The sequence below is a fragment of the Scyliorhinus canicula genome, chromosome 11 (assembly GCF_902713615.1).
Source record: "Scyliorhinus canicula chromosome 11, sScyCan1.1, whole genome shotgun sequence".
NCBI lineage: Eukaryota > Metazoa > Chordata > Chondrichthyes > Carcharhiniformes > Scyliorhinidae > Scyliorhinus > Scyliorhinus canicula.
In genome coordinates, this window is record NC_052156.1 from 139,937,662 (window position 1) to 139,955,745 (window position 18,084).

At 42.1% G+C, this 18,084-nt stretch overlaps 1 protein-coding gene across 20 annotated transcripts in view; it reads left to right on the forward strand.

The window, feature by feature from the left end:
• The window catches only part of magi2a (membrane associated guanylate kinase, WW and PDZ domain containing 2a), an 886,652-nt gene that overhangs the window by 275,522 nt on the left and 593,046 nt on the right, over window positions 1–18,084 (forward strand). The gene's annotated exons all lie outside the window — the stretch shown is intronic.

An 18,084-nucleotide genomic window follows, 5' to 3' on the forward strand; every position in this document is an offset into this window, starting at 1 on the left:
CTAAATGATATTGGAAAATAAGCACTGCACTGTAGAAGTATTCATTAATTAAATTCATTTTTACCAGCCTCAAGAATGAATTCTTGTGCACAATTCTATATGTTGTGAATATCCATCCTTTGTTCATGGACACACTTGAAAGAAGTGCAGAATGGATGGGAGGTATACCCTCAAGGAAGGGAAACTAGAGAGTGAGTCAACCCATGCCATATTTATGTTTCTCCAGTGGCTGGTTTTTGAACAGCACTAGCATAACACTGCTCTTGCAGTCAGGAAAATACATCAACCTAAAATAAATACAGGGAAATGGAATGAACTATACATTTTAGTCCCTTGAACTATGTGACATTTTAAGAATGAGTAGCAATTTCTACATGTTTTTAAGTGTATTTGAGTTTTTTTAGGGTGAGTAATGGTGTTGTGTAATTTTAACACACTGTGATGTGATTACTTCTTGTTGAAGTATTAAAGTGTAAGAAGTTAAATTAAGCTATAAAAAATTGAAATTTTCACTGAAAGACTTTTTCCTTCTGAAAACAAAATCACAATTGCATTTTGAAGAACACCATGTTTTGCACTGCATAATATTCACAAAATATTTTAGAGTTTAAAACAAATAACAACGTTAATCCGTGCACAACATACAAGTATTTTGATCAGCAGAAACTCTTAAACCAGAATTTAGTGCATTAGTGATCAGATACTACAGTAGATGAACTGTTTCTTTTCACTTTGGAACCAGGGTTTGAAATCTAACCAGCTTGTTAAAATGAAGTATTTTCTCTGTGCCAGTTGTAAAGTTATTACTTGAAATGAGTTTGGGCCATCTTTACTGAGATCCCTTTTTGTGCAAGGGCCAATCCAAAATGTGTTCATGCTTACAATCTTGTGTAAGTTTATAAAGTGCCAGATATAAAGTCAGGATTTGCATCTAGCCATTCTGTACTTCATGTGGAAAATATGTTGTTGATGTAATAAACAAAGTGGAAAAATATTTAAATCTTTGTATAACATCCTCCCTTGATAAGTACTGTTTGCTAAAAATATGAATTCCAGAAAAAGAAAATACTCTAGTGTAAGCCTTGAGGATATAATAAATAAGAATGAAAGATCAATGTTTTGAATATTCCTATATAAGATAGCTCAATTTGTTGAGCATCAGCAGATCATGAACTTGAAACTTCAGAATGTCAAAGTCATCTTGCTTAACTGAAATAGGTGAGTTCTTAAATGTGGAATGCTATGCAGAAGTAAGGTAACTTATGATGGCGCCAGAGCGAGGCAACTTCTTGCAAGCTGTGCCCAGCATACCCTCTAATTCTATCTTTTACTCTCGTTCTATGCTTCTAAAACTTCATTCTAACTCTTTTAAACTCTCTAACAATGTTCTAATTCAATTACTTACTCTACACCTTGCTACAACCGTAACATTATATTCCGCAATCTCTCCTTCCTTCCCTATGTACGGTATGCATTATTTGCAAAAAAAAATACTTTTCACTGTATACTAATACGTGTGACAATAATAAATTAAATCAAATCGATGTGTAAGAAGTAGCATTGTCTGACTGACAGAGGTTGCTATTGGTGGATCATTAAGATTAGCTCAGTTGGATAGCTGGTTAGAGTGTGATGCAGAATGACAGCAACAGCATGGGTTCAAATCCTTGTACCGGCTGTGACAGTTCATGGAGGCCTGCCTTCTTGCCTTGCCCTATGCTTGATGTGGAATGGTGCTCCTCAGGCTACATTACTAATTTTCTCTCTCTAATGGAGAGACATGCCTATGATCATACATGGACTAGATCTGATTGCTGTTAGCAAGTGAGATGGGCTATATGTTGTTTTTCCAGACAGAAGAAAGACACTGAGACAAACAATCTGCGAGGAAGAAAATGTCTGCATGAGCAGGGGTACAGAGAATCCTTTTCGTTCATCAGTAACCTTAAATATACCAAAATGACCTCTGACATCACCATATTATATTACTGTCTGAAAGCTGCTTCTAAATTGCATTACAAATAAAGATGCATATAAAGATATGCCTCTTTTAAAATCACATACAAATGATGTAATATTTGGTTAATTTCGCTGGAAGATTAACTCTTTCATCCAAGATATTTAATTTTTCTTTCAAAAATTTCTTTTTAATCTTTTGGCCACTTTTGTGGTTTACAGTATTGAAAAAAACATTAATTTCATCATCAATTTTGGATATTACAATAAACCATTGGCTTAGTTTTGCTCATGTTTAATTACACTTCATTTAAAAAATGAGAAACTATGAATAAATATATTTGAAGAATGATCCTGCATTCTTTGTGCCCTTCATAGTTGGTGTACTGATGCTGCAACATCAGATATTTTTCTCATCTGAAAGCCTCATTGCTTGATGATGACATTGGAGTTATCTGCGGGCGGACTTTCTAAAGCATTACCCTGCTATGTTTTAACAGTTAACTTTAACCTTACTTCCAGCGATGGACGAGATCCACCGACTGTATCGGTCTGATATGTCCATGTCTAACTCCAGGCATTCTTGTGGCTTATTTGAGTAAGACTGCAATTTAGTGCTGAATTGTGGGAAGTCATAAGATGTGGCCTCCAGCTTACTAAGAACCATATCAAGATTGCTCTAAACTCATATTGATTATGGTTCTTGTGAACAGCAGAGGCAGAGGCAGGATGTTTTCAACCTTCAAGGCTAAGCTAGATTCAAATTGCAACCCTAAATGTGAAAATACATGTAACACCAGTCCTTACAGTTAATAGTATGTTAATTGTGTTATTAAAGTGAAGGATACGCAGGTGAAAGTCATTGATTAAGCACTGGGACACTAGGTGTTGGTTAGGCAGACATATATGATATTTTCTGTAAATAAATCTAGTATTAAGTAACAGATTGGCATCTGGGGTCTTCCTGCCCCAAAATCTGGCTTCAGAATGTATTAACGTGGTAGCAGAGAATGGTTGCCGACAGGTGACAGAAGATTGAAATCTGAGTTGCATTTTAAAAGAATGGCTAACAGCGACTGTAAATTGTCAGGGTATGATTACCCATGGATGTTATCTGAATCTTCACCTTATGGCCAGTGGATAAATGAAGCAGATATGTGGATACAGGTTCCGTCTTTACTGATGAAAATTCAAGGAATGGCCTTGGCAATGTCATTTCCTAGCAGAAATCAAATCAAAGTAATTTGTGAACCAGATGCACATCAGTTGAATACTGATGATGGTTTGGATCTTATATTGGGCTTCATGGACAAAATTTACAAGAAAGATGATCTATGAGGCGTGGTCAGACATTTTATAGATTTTCAAATATGGACAGTCATGCTATAGAGAACAATATCAATGGACTTTAACAGACTGTTTAAAAGAATGCAGCAATTCAACTTGGAAATTTCTTATTCAGTGTTCACATTTAAATTGCTGGATTGTGCTAAGGTGCCATGTATGCAAAGGCTCCTAGTCTTAATTGGTGTGTGTTTCTTTGAAAGAGACATCCTTTGGATCAAATATATGCTGCTTAAAAAAATCCTGAGGAGGCAGTCATTTCCAGCAGCCTTGAAAGCACAAATGGGACATTCTGCCGTGTGACAAACAATGGGGACCTCAATGCTTGTGGCATTTTGAGATGTCAGTTACAGGGCAAAAGTCTCAGTACAGCAGAAGAGGTACAGGCAGAAGGGATGAGGATGAAGGTTTTTTAGAAGATCTGGCAGATGACCGGATTGGAGTAGCAATAATAGAGAAATGAATTCCATTCCAGGGAACATTTAACACATGCTTCAGATGCAACTCAAAATATCATTATGCAATGAACTGCCCAAAGCAGAATAGCAATGTTTCTGAAACAACACATGACACAGAGAATATGGAAGTTGAAGGTACTGATAACGGTCAGTCTGAAGGAATTTACCAGTCACAAAAAGCTTTAGTCAGTGAGTGTATTCATCACATATTCATTTAATTGTGTTATGTTGGGCAGTGGTTGCACCTAGATTAGTTAAAATGTGAGAGTGAGAGGAAACAAGCTTACAGGCAACTGAAGGCTCCAGAACGCGTGACTTAAAGAACAGATGGTGGGTGGAAAGAGTGCAGGAGACTCAGCAACTCTCCAAAAACCACTGTGCGTCTTCTTCAGCACAATCAAAACCATCTACGGTCCGAGTACCCATGAGCCATCTCACTGACAGCCAAAAATGGAGGGCACTCATCAAAAATGAAGAGGCAGTCATTGCCTGCTGGAGAGAGTACTTTGAGGACCTCCTCAATCAAGGGGCAGCCTTCAACACTATTCCGTAACACGCTACACTATACCGATTCCATGCAACCCCAACTTATCGTGAGGTCGAAAAAGCCATCACACAGCTGAAAAACAACAAGGCCTCTGGCGCAGATGGAATCCCGCAGAAGTATTAAAGTGCAGCGGAGATTCTTGACAAGAATCTGCACCCTCATCACCCTTGTTTGGAAGGTAGAGAGCATGCGGGGTGATCTCAGAGACGCCTTAATTGTGACCACCTTCAAGAAAGGAGACAGTTCCGACTCCGCCAGGGGTAAGGTCATCGTGAGACTCCTCCTCAACTGCCTCCTCCCAGTGGCTGAATGGTTCCGCAGTACGGCTTTCACCCATCAAGAGGCACAATGGACATGATCTTCAGCATGCGACAAATCCAGGTAAAGTGCAGGGAGCAGCAGCAACCTCTATACGTGGCCTTCTTCGATCTTGCAAAGGCCTGCGACTGTCAACCGTGATGGATTGTGGATCATCCTCCTCAAATTCACTGCCTGCAGAAATTTGTCGCCATTCCCCGCCTGCTCCATGACGACATGTAAGCTGTGATCCTCACCAACAGAACCACCAACGCTCTTCCCTATCTTCCTTGCAGCAACACTCCACCCCCTCACCCTGAAGCTCCCCGCTGGAGTGGAGCTAACCTACCAGACAAGCAGGAAACTGTTCAACGTCCAATGCCTTACGGGTAGAACCAAGACCACCCCAACATCTGTCATTGAACTGCAGTACGCAAACGATGCCTGTGAGTGCGTACACTCAGAGGCCGAGCTACAAACTATCGTTGACGCATTCACCGAGGTATATGAGAGAAAGGGCCTCAGACTAAAAATCCAGAAAACAAAAGCTCTCTACCAGCCCACTCCTGCCAAAGAGAACTGCTCCCCAACAATCAAGATCCACGGTGAGTCTCTGGGAAATATCTCGGGAGCCTTCTCTCGGCACGAACAGACCATCAGTGATGAAATCCAGCATCGACTCCAATGTGTCAGTGCAGTCTGCAGACGTCTCAGGAGCAGAATGTTCACAGACCCAGACCTCAATTCAACGCCAAGCTCATGGTCTACAGAGCAGTCGTGGTCCCCCCCCCCCCCCCCCCCCTCCTGTGTATGCATCAGAAACATGGACAATATACAGCAGACATCTCAAATCCTGTGGAGAGATATCAGCAACTTTACCTCAGCAAAATTCTGCAAATCCACTGGCAGGGTAGGCGTACCAATGTGAGATTCCTCTCCCAGGTCAATATCTCCAGCATCGAGGCAATGGTCATGCTCGACCAGCTGTGTTGGAGTCGTACCTAGACAAAGGAATATGGTTGTGAAGGTTGGAGGTTAGTAATCTCAGTCCCGGGACTCCAGGAAGTTCCTCAGGGTAGTGTCCTGGGCTGAACTATCTGCAGCTGCTTCATCAGTGACCTTCCTTCCAACATAAGTCAGATGCGGGTATGTTTGCTGATGATTGCTCAGTGTTCAGTACAATTCACTACTCCTTAGACAGTGAAGCAATCCCCTTGCAAATGCATTAAGACCTGGGAAGTATCCAGGCTTGGGCTGACAAGTGGAAAATAACATTCATGCTACACAAGTAGCAGGCAATGACCATCTCCGAACAAGAGAGAATCTAACCATTGGCCTTGACATTCAATGGCATTGCCATCACTGAATCCCCCACTATCAACATCCTGGGCGGGTTACCATTGACCAGAAACCGAACTGGAGTAGCCACATAAATACTGGACTACAAGAGCAGGCAATAAGCTAGAAATCCTGCAGCGAATACTCGCCTCCCTGACTCCCCAAAGCCTGTCTATCATCTACAGGGCACAAGTCAGGAGTGTGATGGAATACTCCCCACTTGTCTGGATGAGTGCAGCTTCAATAATACGCGAAGCTCAACACTATCTTGGACAAACCAGCCCACTTGATTGCTACCCCTTTCATAACCATTCACTCCCTCTATCATCAACTGACAGTAGCAGCAGTGTGTACCATCTACAAGATGCACTGCAGGAATTCACCAAATCGCCATATGCAGCGCCTTCTAAACCCATGACCATTACCATCTAGGAGGACAAGGGCAGCAGATACATGGGAACACCACTACTTGGAAGTTCCCCTCCAAGTCACTCACCATCCTGACTTGGAAATATATCGCCATTCCTTCACTGTCACTGGGTCAAAATCCTGGAACTCCCTCCCTAATAGCATAGTGGATGTACCTACACCACATGGACTGAACTGGTTAAAGAAGACAGCTTGGGGGGCATGTGGCACAGTGGTTAGCACTGCAGCCTATGGTGCTGAGGACCCAGGTTCGAATCCCGGCCCTGGGTCACTGTCCGTGTGGATTTTGCACATTCTCCCCGTGCCTGCGTGGGTTTCACCCCCACAACCCAATGACGTGCAGGTTAGGTCGTTGGCCACGCTGAATTGCCCCTTTATTGAAAAAAAAATAATTGGGTACTCTAAATTTTAAAAAAAGTAGGCAGCTCACCACCACCTTCTCAAGGGCAATTAGGTATAGGCAACAAATGCTGGCCTAGCCAGCGAAGCCCACATCCCTTAAAAAATGAATTTTAAAAAAACATTGTCCGCATGACCGACACAAGACTCCTGAAACAAGTGCTCTACTCCAAGCTCTGCAATGGAAAGCGGTCACTGGAAGGACAGAGGAAACGCTGCAAGGACACTCTGAAAGCCTCCCTAAATAAATGCAAAATCCCCATCAACATGTGAGAATCACTTGCCTTAGAACACACAAATTGGAGAAGAAGCATCCGCGAAGGCACCAATCACCTTGAGCGACACAGGAGGAACATGCAGAGGCCAAATGTGAACCGTGGAAAGTGAACACAATCTACCCACTCCATCAAACACCACCTGACAAACCTGTGGCAGATTCTGCGGATCCAGGATTGGATATTCAGCCACCGCAGAACTCGCCTCCCAAGAGTGGAAGCAAGTCACCCTGACCTTTGAAGGGCTACCCAAGAAGAAGAAGTTAAAATGTTATTTAGATTCATTCAGCAGTAAAGATAAAAGTAAAGTTAGGGAGTATGAAAGTTCTACTTGGTTCAGGATGAACACATTGAAGTCACTGAACAGAGTGGTGATTCCATGAAAAAATAGCTGGAATAAGTCACTTTATTAGTACAAATGTAGTCTCTGTTGCATAGCAAACCTTCGATAAAAAAGGCATGAATAAAACTGGACATTGAAAGGCAGTAGATTTACCATTTATACAATCAGGAATGTATTGCATTCCCTTAAGGAAATCTGATATTTCTAAAGGGTATGTTAAAGAAGCGTTAAAGAGCAGCATCAAAAGATAAGAATATGAGAGAAAGAAAACATACGTTGCACAGACAATTTGCTCACCCTCCTTGTAACTGATTAAAAATCCTACTAAAGGTCGCAGGTATGGTTAATGATGAGTGTAAAAGGTTTATTGAAGAGATTAAGGATGCCACCATGTTGCAATGCATGTATTCCATTGGCAAAATGGTGAATGTAGATAAAATCATGGAAAATTGGATAGAACAGACTGGGAGAAGGTAAATTTCTGTATGGCAGTGGTGAGGAAGTTACTGATGACTGGTTCAGTGACGTGTGAAAATATGAACACAGTGGTTCTTAACACCCATAGCTGAAAGATACTGGATGGTTGATCGGCAGATCTCAATCTGCAAGTTAACAAGTGCCCACATGCAAAATATTTACTTCAAATATTTGAAGGCTGCGGTCCTTATCAATTGCTCCATGTGAGGAATCCCCAAACACTTTCTATGTTGTGTGATAGTTCCCTGCCCCTAGAAAGGACTACAGGTGTAGTTTCACTTCTTTCTTTGCACATGAATGTCCTACATGCAGGCAGAATGGCATTCATCAAGGCAGAAGTCTTGCAGAATGTTTGGCGAGCTTTATGGCATCGCATAAGACTTCAAGATACACAATTCCCAGGATTGAAGTTTAAAGAGTAGATCATAAAGAGTGAAAAGATCCAGGTACAGTGATATGGGGTGGTGTTAATACAGTGGTTCTCCAACATGGTAGTCAAACTAAGGTCCATTCATCTGGCTTAATTGGACTGGGTTACAAGTTTTCAGAATCTGAGCAGTTAATAGGAAGTGAGAAACCACTCTGTGTCTCACTAACTTATGAGAAACAGAATACAGTAAAAATGAAGCCTGAGGGCAATAGGGAGAATGATACCGAAGCACAAAACAGGACTACTGTATCTAATGGATAATTGCCTGGAGTGGTTACTCATGTGATCTAGATACCAGAAGGGCTCAGCGAATGGAAAATTGTGACAATTGTTGGAAGATCAGACAAAGCTACTGGCAAATTCAAATATTGACTAAAGTCTATGATGATGGAAGACAGGCAAGATCCATGGACTGGCAAAATAGGGTGAAACAGTAGAAAGTAATACAACTCAGTGTGAGTGCTCATGGCTGACCTGGGAGTGAATCTCGCTTGTCATATACCGTTGACAGAACTTCTAATTGTGGCGGGAGAGAACCTGAGTCCAGAAAGACAAAGTAGGACAAATAAAGGCCGTAACTTGACTAGATTATGCAATAGAATAAGACTTATCGAATAGTCTGGGAATGTTACTTAAGTAGAAACCGTTATGACCAGGAGGTTTTGGTGGTTGCCAACAAAGTAATAGATAATGGGGTTTGGGGGGGAGAAATCACGGTCACGTCATGTGAGCACAGGATTGGCTGTGTTTTTGCGGGCAAAGTGCGAGGGTCACCTGCGATCTGTTTTGGCAAAAACCATATTGAGTCAGAGAGGAGATATGTGGCTTGTGAATAGCCTTGCTTCTTTTTTGTATGTGCTGAAATTCTTGCATTTATGAGGATGGAGTGCATTTTGGACACCCTTACCTTGCTTACAGAAGGACAGCACAGTGGTTATCACTGCTGCCTCACAGCACCAGAGAGCCAGGTTCGATTCTGACCTTGGGTGACTGTGTGGAATTTGCACACTTTTTCCGTGTCTGCGTGGGTATCCTTCGGTTACCTCCCACAGTCCAAAGATATGCAGGTTAGGTGGATTAGCTGTGCTAAATTCCCCTAGGTGGGGTTATGTGGATACGGAGGGGGTTGAGGTCTAAGTCGGATGCTCTTTCAGAGGGTCAATGCAGATTTGGTGGGCCGAATGGCCTCCTTCTGCTTTGTAGGGATTCTATGATTCGGAGTAGAGCCATGGTGGAGATGATGGGTGGTTGGTTGTGTTGTGGCGGGTGGTAGAGTTAGATATGTCTTTACATGTATTGAGGAAAGCTCCCAGTTAAAAGTTGATAATTTTTTCATTTTTCTTTTTCTTTTGTTATTTAGAATTTTGAGAATCCGTGCTTATCTCCTATGAAGGCCAGGACAAATCATGTATCCTGGAGAGGACAGAGTTGTGATTCTTCCTTGTGGTTGGAGATTTTGGAGCTATTGGAGTAGAGGGAAATGAGTGGTGGCGCATGCCTGTATGTGGTTGGTTAATTCTCGATTTGTTGTAGTGAGAGTCTGTATGCTATGCCTCTGCGTTGTTGGAGCCCTTCTTCAGTTTGCGGGTAAATTTGATGGGGAAGTTACATGCCACCTTCCAAGTGGACTTCTATAGAGGTTTCCTGAGTGTTGTCCACATTATAGTTTGATTCTCCATAGGGAGGCAGTGTTTTGTCTCTGTTGGGGAAGCGCTGCTCTGTCACCTAGTAGCCTCCTTGTAATGGCATACGCTGCTGGTCTGTGTCCAACATTCTTGGGTGAATTTGAATGTTTATCTGGGTGAGCAGCATGGGCCCTGTTTCGGTCTATTGGGTTAAGGGAGATTCCCCTTATTGGTTTGGGGGAGGGAATCAGCAGAATAGGTCTGGAGTAACCTTGAATAAAAATCCTAGCTAGAAAGTGTTACTCACATTCCAATAAATCATGCTAGGTTGTCACAGAAAGTTTATGTTAAATTTGAAGAAGAAACTGAGCAATTTTAGAAGCTTAATTGGACAGTTGAATTAGCCATGCACCCAGACAAGACCCAATTTTGATATATTGGAATTGTATTGATTTTTAAAAAAAATTTAGAGTACCAAGTTCATTTCTTTTCACTTAAGGGACGATTTAGCATGGCCAGTCCACCTAGCCTGCATATCTTTGGGTTGTGAGAGCGAAACCCACGCAAAAGAATGTGCAAACTCCTCACAGACAGTGACCCAGAGCTGGGATCGAACCTGGGACGTTGGCGCCGTGAGGCAGCAGTGCTAAGCACTGTGACACGCTGCTGCCCTCGGAATTAAGAAATTGTCAAATATTTTATATTTTTTACAGTAATTTTATTAAGATGCATATAAACAATATGACTGCTAGAGCTGTGATTAATGTCTCATAAAAGTGATGTAATCATTGATTTGCAGGTGAAGTGTTCTGCTAATAGACCTTGAGAACCATTTATTTGTTTACAGATAGCTAGCTAATGGAATATTGTTGAGATTGGAAGGATCCCTGGGGTGTAGATAATTTATGTGGGGTGTAAGTCAAGAGACTTCTTGTAAACAAGACAAAGTAATGCCTTGTGCTTTGGGTACAGATGATGTAGTTAATGGGAAGAGCCAAGCCTGTCTGAAGAGTCACTAGGTCCTAGAACTCTAATCTGAACAGAGGTGTTTCCATTTGGTCCTGAAAGGTGTTCTCACCATAGATTCTGCACAGAGAAAAGCAATTAAAACCTGGGTTGTTAATGTATGGTATTTAATATATATTGTTTTGCTTAATTAGAATATAGTAGCAATTTTAGAAAGTAAGTTAAGAATCTTTGTTTACTTCAGAACTGCTGTAACTGTAAAGCTATGTCTTTGTTACTAATGTGGTTAATTCTGTGATTAAATTAAAGTTTGTTTTAACATAATACACTGCTGTGGTGCAGTAATAGTTTCTCACGGTTTTACAAATTGAAAATAGTTGGGTTCCTGTTTGGGTCCTAATGGAACTATGTGGAAATATACTGCAATTGAGGATTTTTTAAGAGCAAATAAGACGTTAAAAAAATTAAATAAGAAGAAATAGCTACTCTTAAGTTTCAACTTGAGCCCTGAAAGATGTGAAATTAGTCCTTTTTACTGACACTTCTCATGCAGTCTTCTGGATGGAAATGTGAGTACAGCTGGTTTTATAATATTCTTGATGGGTGAAAATGTAAAATGTTGTCCCTTGGCCTGGGAAGCTAAGAAAGTAAAAAGGGTGTTTAAAAGTACATTTAACTGCAAAAACCCTAAGTATTTTAAAGCAAGATATGGGGCGCAATTCTATGCACTCACGACGGTGCGGAGAATAGCGGGCGGCGTAAATTTTTACGGCCACGCTGGTCTGACGCCCTCCCGCTATTCTCCCCCCCCCCCCCCCACGCCCGCCTCCCAACACGAATCGCTGCCCGCCGTTTTTTTACGGCGAGCAGCGATTCTCAGCTGGCCGATGGGCCGAATTCCAAGGCCTTTACGACCGTTTTTATGAACGTCAAACACACCTGGTCTGACCGTTCGTAAAAACGGCCGTAAAGTCCCGATCTGGGGAACCATGGCATCGATTGGCACGGCAGTACCACGGCCGTGCCAAGGGTGCCATGGGCCCGTGATCGGTGCCCACCGATCGCGGGCAGCGGGTACTTACCCCGCGCACTCTTTATCATTCCGCCGCCCCGCTGTACCCATTCGCGGGGCGGCTGAGGGGCATACCGGCCCGCGCATGCGCGGGTTTCACGCAAATGCGTGATGACATCATCCGCGCATACGCGGGTTGGAGTCGTCCAATCCACGCATGCGCGGCTGACGTCATCTGACGCATCAGCCGTCGCAAACTCTGGCTAGCGGGCTTAACGAAATTCGTTAAGCCCGCGATGCCGGAGTTCACGGCCGCGGGATGCTAGCCCCGACCGGGGACCAGAATCAGTTCCCGGTCGGGGGGGCGGAGGCTGGCGTCAAACCCGCCCGTTTTTGACGCCAGCCTCACGATTTCTCCCGGGTGCAGAGAATCACGCCCATGGGGTTTTACTTATATATTTTAAGAGAAATTCTAACAAGGGGTGTTCGGAAAATAGTTTGTTCATTGAATATTATATAGATGATCATTCCCTGTGGGATAATGTATATTTGCAAAAAAATGTGACTAAAACAAAGATAAGGGTTGACCTTGCTGGTGTAAAAGGCGAGAAACACAAATTTAAAGATAAAATGAGCCATGCAATGAAAATGAAAATGAAATGAAAATTGCTTATTGTCACGAGTAGGCTTCAATGAAGTTACTGTGAAAAGCCCCTAGTCGCCACATTCCGGCGCCTGTCCGGGGAGGCTGGTATGGGAATCAAACCATGCTGCTGGCCTGCTTGGTCTGCTTTAAAAGCCAGCGATTTAGCCTTGTGAGCTAAACCAGCCCCTGCAAGTAATCAATTATCAGACTGCTTGACAAAAAGGAATCCTTGGATAAAGAGACTACTGGACATCCTAGAAGAGGAACTTGTATGTGGTAAAGAGAATATGAAACATAATTTTTCTCTTTAATTTGTTTTGAAATATTCTTTGTGTGTTCTAAAGTTTTGATTGAAATAGGGGAATATACAAATTATATTTTTGAGGTTAAGAATACACTGAAGGTAATTAATTGATTAACTAATTGATGAATTAAAGAGGGACTTCCCAACAATGGGTGTTGTTTATGGAGAAGGCAGACATATATAATATTTAATTTGTAAATAATTTATTATTCTCCAGTTTCCTACTTCACTTTCTGGCTTCAGAATGAATTAACACTTATTTATGTAAAATTGTATAGAACATATAGCACAGAAGCAGAACGTTTGATGCACCTGCCCGTGCTGGTGTTCAGGGTCCTCACAATTCTACTCTGATCCTTATTAGCATACCCTTCTATTCTTTTCTTCCTCATACTTGTCTAGCTTCCTCTTAAATGCAGCTATGCTATTTGTCTCAATGATACTCCATGCTTTAGAAAGTTCCATATTCTTTTTTTAAATTATAAATTTAGAGTACCCAATTCATTTTTCCAATTAAGGGGCAATTTAGCGTGGTCAATCCACCTACCCTGCACATCTTTGAGGCGAAACCCACGTAAACACGGGGAGAATGGGCAAACTCCACATGGCCAGTCACCCAGAGCCGAGATCGAACTTGGGACTTCAGCGCTGTGAGGCAGCAGTGCTATCCGCAGCGCCACCGTGCTGACCCAGAAAGTTCCACATTATGAAAAATGAATGAAAATGAAAATCGCTTATTGTCACGAGTAGGCTTCAATGAAGTTACTGTGAAAAGTCCCTAGTCACCACATTCCGGCGCCTGTCCGGGGAGGCTGGTACGGGAATCGAACCGTGCTGCTGGCCTGCTTGGTCTGCTTTAAAAGCCAGCAATTTAGCCGAGTGAGCTAAACCAGCCCCTGGTTTTCTAGAGAATTCTGGTTTTCTAGAGAATTCTAACCATTCTCTGAATAAAATAATTATTGAATTCATTAGGAACCATGTCCCCTAATTTTGGAGTCCCATCCTGTCTCCCCCCCCCCCCCCCCCCCAAACAAATGAGAACATCCTCTTTACCTCCAGCTTATCAAACATCTCTGTTAGGTCATTCTCGCAGCCTTCACTTTTCTAGTTCAGTTATTCTTGATAGTTACAATCACTCAGTTCTAGTATCATTTATTCTAAATTGTTTTGCACCTTCTCCAGTATAAATTTTCAAACGGCATTATTGGCAATTGTTTTTTTTTAGTTTTAAGAATATTATAGGATGGCAACTTGAAAGGGCAGAACATTGTTGTACCAGTGCATTGCATGTTGAATTGATGGCATATTGGTTCTCAGTTAAAATTTATTCCCATGATTTCTTGGTTCAGATCAACCTTCAGAGCGCCACCAAATAGTCTTTTGTAACCATGGTCCATTATTTGGTAATTTACAGAGATTGAACAGTTAGAATAAGGCTAGCTATAGGTATCACATTGTGACATAGGACGTTAGCGCATAAAGTCCATAATACTTCTCGAGTCTGCTCTGCCATACAGTATTAATCACCTTTATTGTCACAATTAGGCTTACATTAACACTGCAATGAAGTTAGAATGAAAAGTCCCTAGCCCCCACATTTCAGCGCCTGTTCAAGTACACTGAGGGGGCATTCTGAATGTCCAAATTGCCTAACAGCACGTCTTTCGGGACTTGTAGGAGGAAACCGGAGCACCCGGAGGAAACCCACACAGACGCAGGGAGAATATGCAAACTCCACACAGTCAGTGACCCAAGCCAGAATTGAACCTGGGACCCTGGAGCCGTGAAGGAACAGTGCCAACCACTGTGGTACCGTCCTGCCCATATTGTCATGGATAAACTTCAACTCCACTTTCCCACCCAATCCCTTGATTCCCTTAGACTCTAAAAATCTTTCACTCTCTCCTTGAATATCCTGATGTAGCATCTAGAGAATTCTAAAGATTCATAAGCCTCTGAGCAAAGAGATTTTGAAATCTCAATCTTAAATGATTGACCCTTTATCCCGTGTCCCCTTAGTTCCAGACTCTCCCGGAAGGAAAGAGACACTCAGCACCTACACTGTCAAGCCTTCTCATAAATTTATACACTTCAATGAGAATGTCCCTCATTTTAAACTCCAGAGATCACAGGCTTGTTGTATTAAATCTCTCTCTATAGGACAATCCTCTCATCCTGGAAATTAAACTTCATTGTACCCCCCTCTCAGGTAAGTATATGTTTCCTTGGTTGCGAAGACAAAGCTGTACACAGTAGTCCAGGTGAGGTCTCACCAAAGCCTTGTACAATTGCATCAAGGTTTCCCCACTCTTTACTCCCCCTTACAGTAAAGGGGACATAATCCTAATTGCCTTCCTATTTGCTTACTAAACCTTAATGTTAACGTTGTGCACGAGGGCACACAAAACCGTCTGAACACGGATATGATCCTCGTAGAGACCAATGACTTCTTAAGAGATTAATTTCTAAGTGGCTGACAAAGTGTTTTTGCATTAATTAATTAATACAACTGAGGCAAGTCTTGCAACCCCTTTCTCTGTGTGCCACACTTCAAGCATGGTTGGTTCTTCTCTGACTCCCAGCTGCCCAGCAGGCTCGCTTCTCCTTACAGCACTAGGGTGAAACCGCCAATCTCCTTGGAAAATCATTCCACTTGGCCTGCGTAATCTAGATTTGATTTTCACCAGCAAGGAACCACAATGACAACTCTTTGTTCCTCAAACCTCCAAATGTCCCATATGTTCTGTTCCCTTCCTTTCGCACAGAAAAAAACTCTCATAAACATCCTCCTCGGTTGTTAACACAATCGTCTGTCTGGTTCTCCACAGCAGTAGCTGCTTGGTCAATGTGTCTCAAAAGCAACTGTTTTACTGTATAAAGGTGTGAAAACTGTCACTTCATATTTCAATGATGTTTGCATTTTTCATCAATACCTGCTGTGATTGTCCAGTATTTTCTGTTTTTGTTTCCGATTCCAGCATCCGTAATAATTTGATTTTATCCTCGTGTAAATATATATATTTGATTGGCAGCTCTATTGAGTATGTGACCGAGTTAAATTTCTTTTGTCGCAGTTGTGTTTTGAGAGCTGCCTTTCCAAGGCAAATAGAGTTGACAAATCAAACATGTATTTAAACAAATACAAAGTGTGCATGTATTTAAACTCATGAAGTTAGTTCCTTCCTCAAAGAAAAATAAGCTAGAAAAAATATGTTGACAACCAAGTACAATAATTCTTCCTTCTTCATCTTTCTGAGGAAGAACGTTCAAGCTTGTTGTAGTGCAATGGGTTAATAGATATGTTAATGAGACCGTGATGATATAGTTATGTAACTGTGACATCTGTAGTCAGATGGCTGAGAGAATCCAAGAGAGCTAGGCTCAGCACAGACTGTGTCCTGAATGCTTACCCTGAGGTCTTTGTAAATAGTTCTTGATAAATAGTTTGATGTTATCAACTTACACTGACTCTACGTTCTGTAGGCCAAGAAGCTTGGTATTGGTGAAACTCATGATCATTTGGTAACAACATCGAAAAATACCTAAACACCTAGAACAGCTTTAAACTTAAATTGTCACTGCTATTGTTCAGTTATTAATTTATTATTTTATAAGTTAGTTTGATCATGTGTACCTTAAACCACAAATTAGTGAACTGTTTATTCTGTAAGATTTGTGAGATTATATGAGTGAAGGATGTAACCAGGATGCTGAAATTTCATATCTGGGCTAAGTGCAAATTATTTAGATGTTGATTACATAATTTTAAAAAAAAATTTAGAGTTTCAAAATTCATTTTTTCCAATTAAGGGGCAATTTAGCGTGGCCAATCCACCTACCCTGCACATCTTTTGGGTTGTGGGGCGAAACCCACACAAACACGGGGAGAATGTGCAAACTCCACACAGACCGTGACCCAGAGCTGGGATTGAACCTGGGACCTCGGCGTCGTGATGCAGCAGTGCTAACCACTGCACCACCGTGCTGCCGTTGATTACATAAAAGAACGTGCCACACCATAGGAAGCAAAGGTCACTGATAGGGGTAATGTGAGCCGTTGAATCCAAGAAAAATATCTAATGTTAAAAGACCCAAATGTTGCAGATATTGATAGGATAGCATTTTATTCACAGGCCAATAGACATTTAAAAGTGTTTTTATCATAAAGTAATTTTAGTAGTGCATCGTCAAAAAAGTCTACAAGGGTTCAGAAACACTTAGGCAGAAAGAACTAGTCTATTTAACTGCTGTGGAAAATAGTGAAGGAATGCACTTTCCTTGTAATGTGCAGGAACAGAGAGGGCTTAAGGTGAATGTTCATAAATCTTTGAAGGTGGAAGAAAATGTTGAGAAAGCAGACTGTTAAAAATAATGTAGAATCATTGGCCTTTATTAACAAAAGAATAAAGTGTAAAATATTAATGGAACATAAAAACACGGAAGTTATGCTCAAATTTTGGAAAACTATGGCCAGGCCTCAACTTGAGGGTTGTGTCCAGTTCTGGGTTTCAGATCCGGTAGAGAATTCAGTGTCGGGTTAACCAATCCCATTCTGATGTTCCAGTGCCCCGCTGGCAGCGAGCTACACTCCTCGTGGTGCAGGGAGGGTGAGATCATTTGCATCCGATTAAAGGGCTGGAAGCCCAATTCTCCATGCTCCTGTGATGCTCCAGGTCTCTCAGATAGGATTCACGCAGATGTGGATAGGTGCAGGTATTTCCAAGCTTCTCCCTGGTGCGGTGGATCACGGAGTAAGATTAAAACCTAGGTGCCTACCAAAATCCATTGGAGGCCCCCACCCCCACTCCGCAACAATGCAAATCCTGAGACCATCAATGTCTCACTCCTTCCCCCCCCTTCAGAGACCCCACCCATGAGGCCCCCATATCAGAGACCACCCCCATCAGAGACCAGACCTTCCCTCAGTGATTCCCCCTCAAAGACCCCACCCATGAGGCCCCCATATCAGGGACCACCCCCATCAGAGACCACCCCCATCAGAGTCCACCACCATCGAAGACCACCCCCATTAGAGACCACCCCCATCAGAGACCAGATTATAGGAAAAGAGCAGGGCAGTGGAATTAATTGTATAACTGTACAAAATAGCTGGGGCAGACATTATGGCTGAATGGTCTCCTTCTGCGCTACATGATTTCAGGATATAGAAGTAATGAAATTCTGGAGGATAATATTTTCCGCAAATTCAAGACTCATGAGAAGCACCACTGTGCAAAC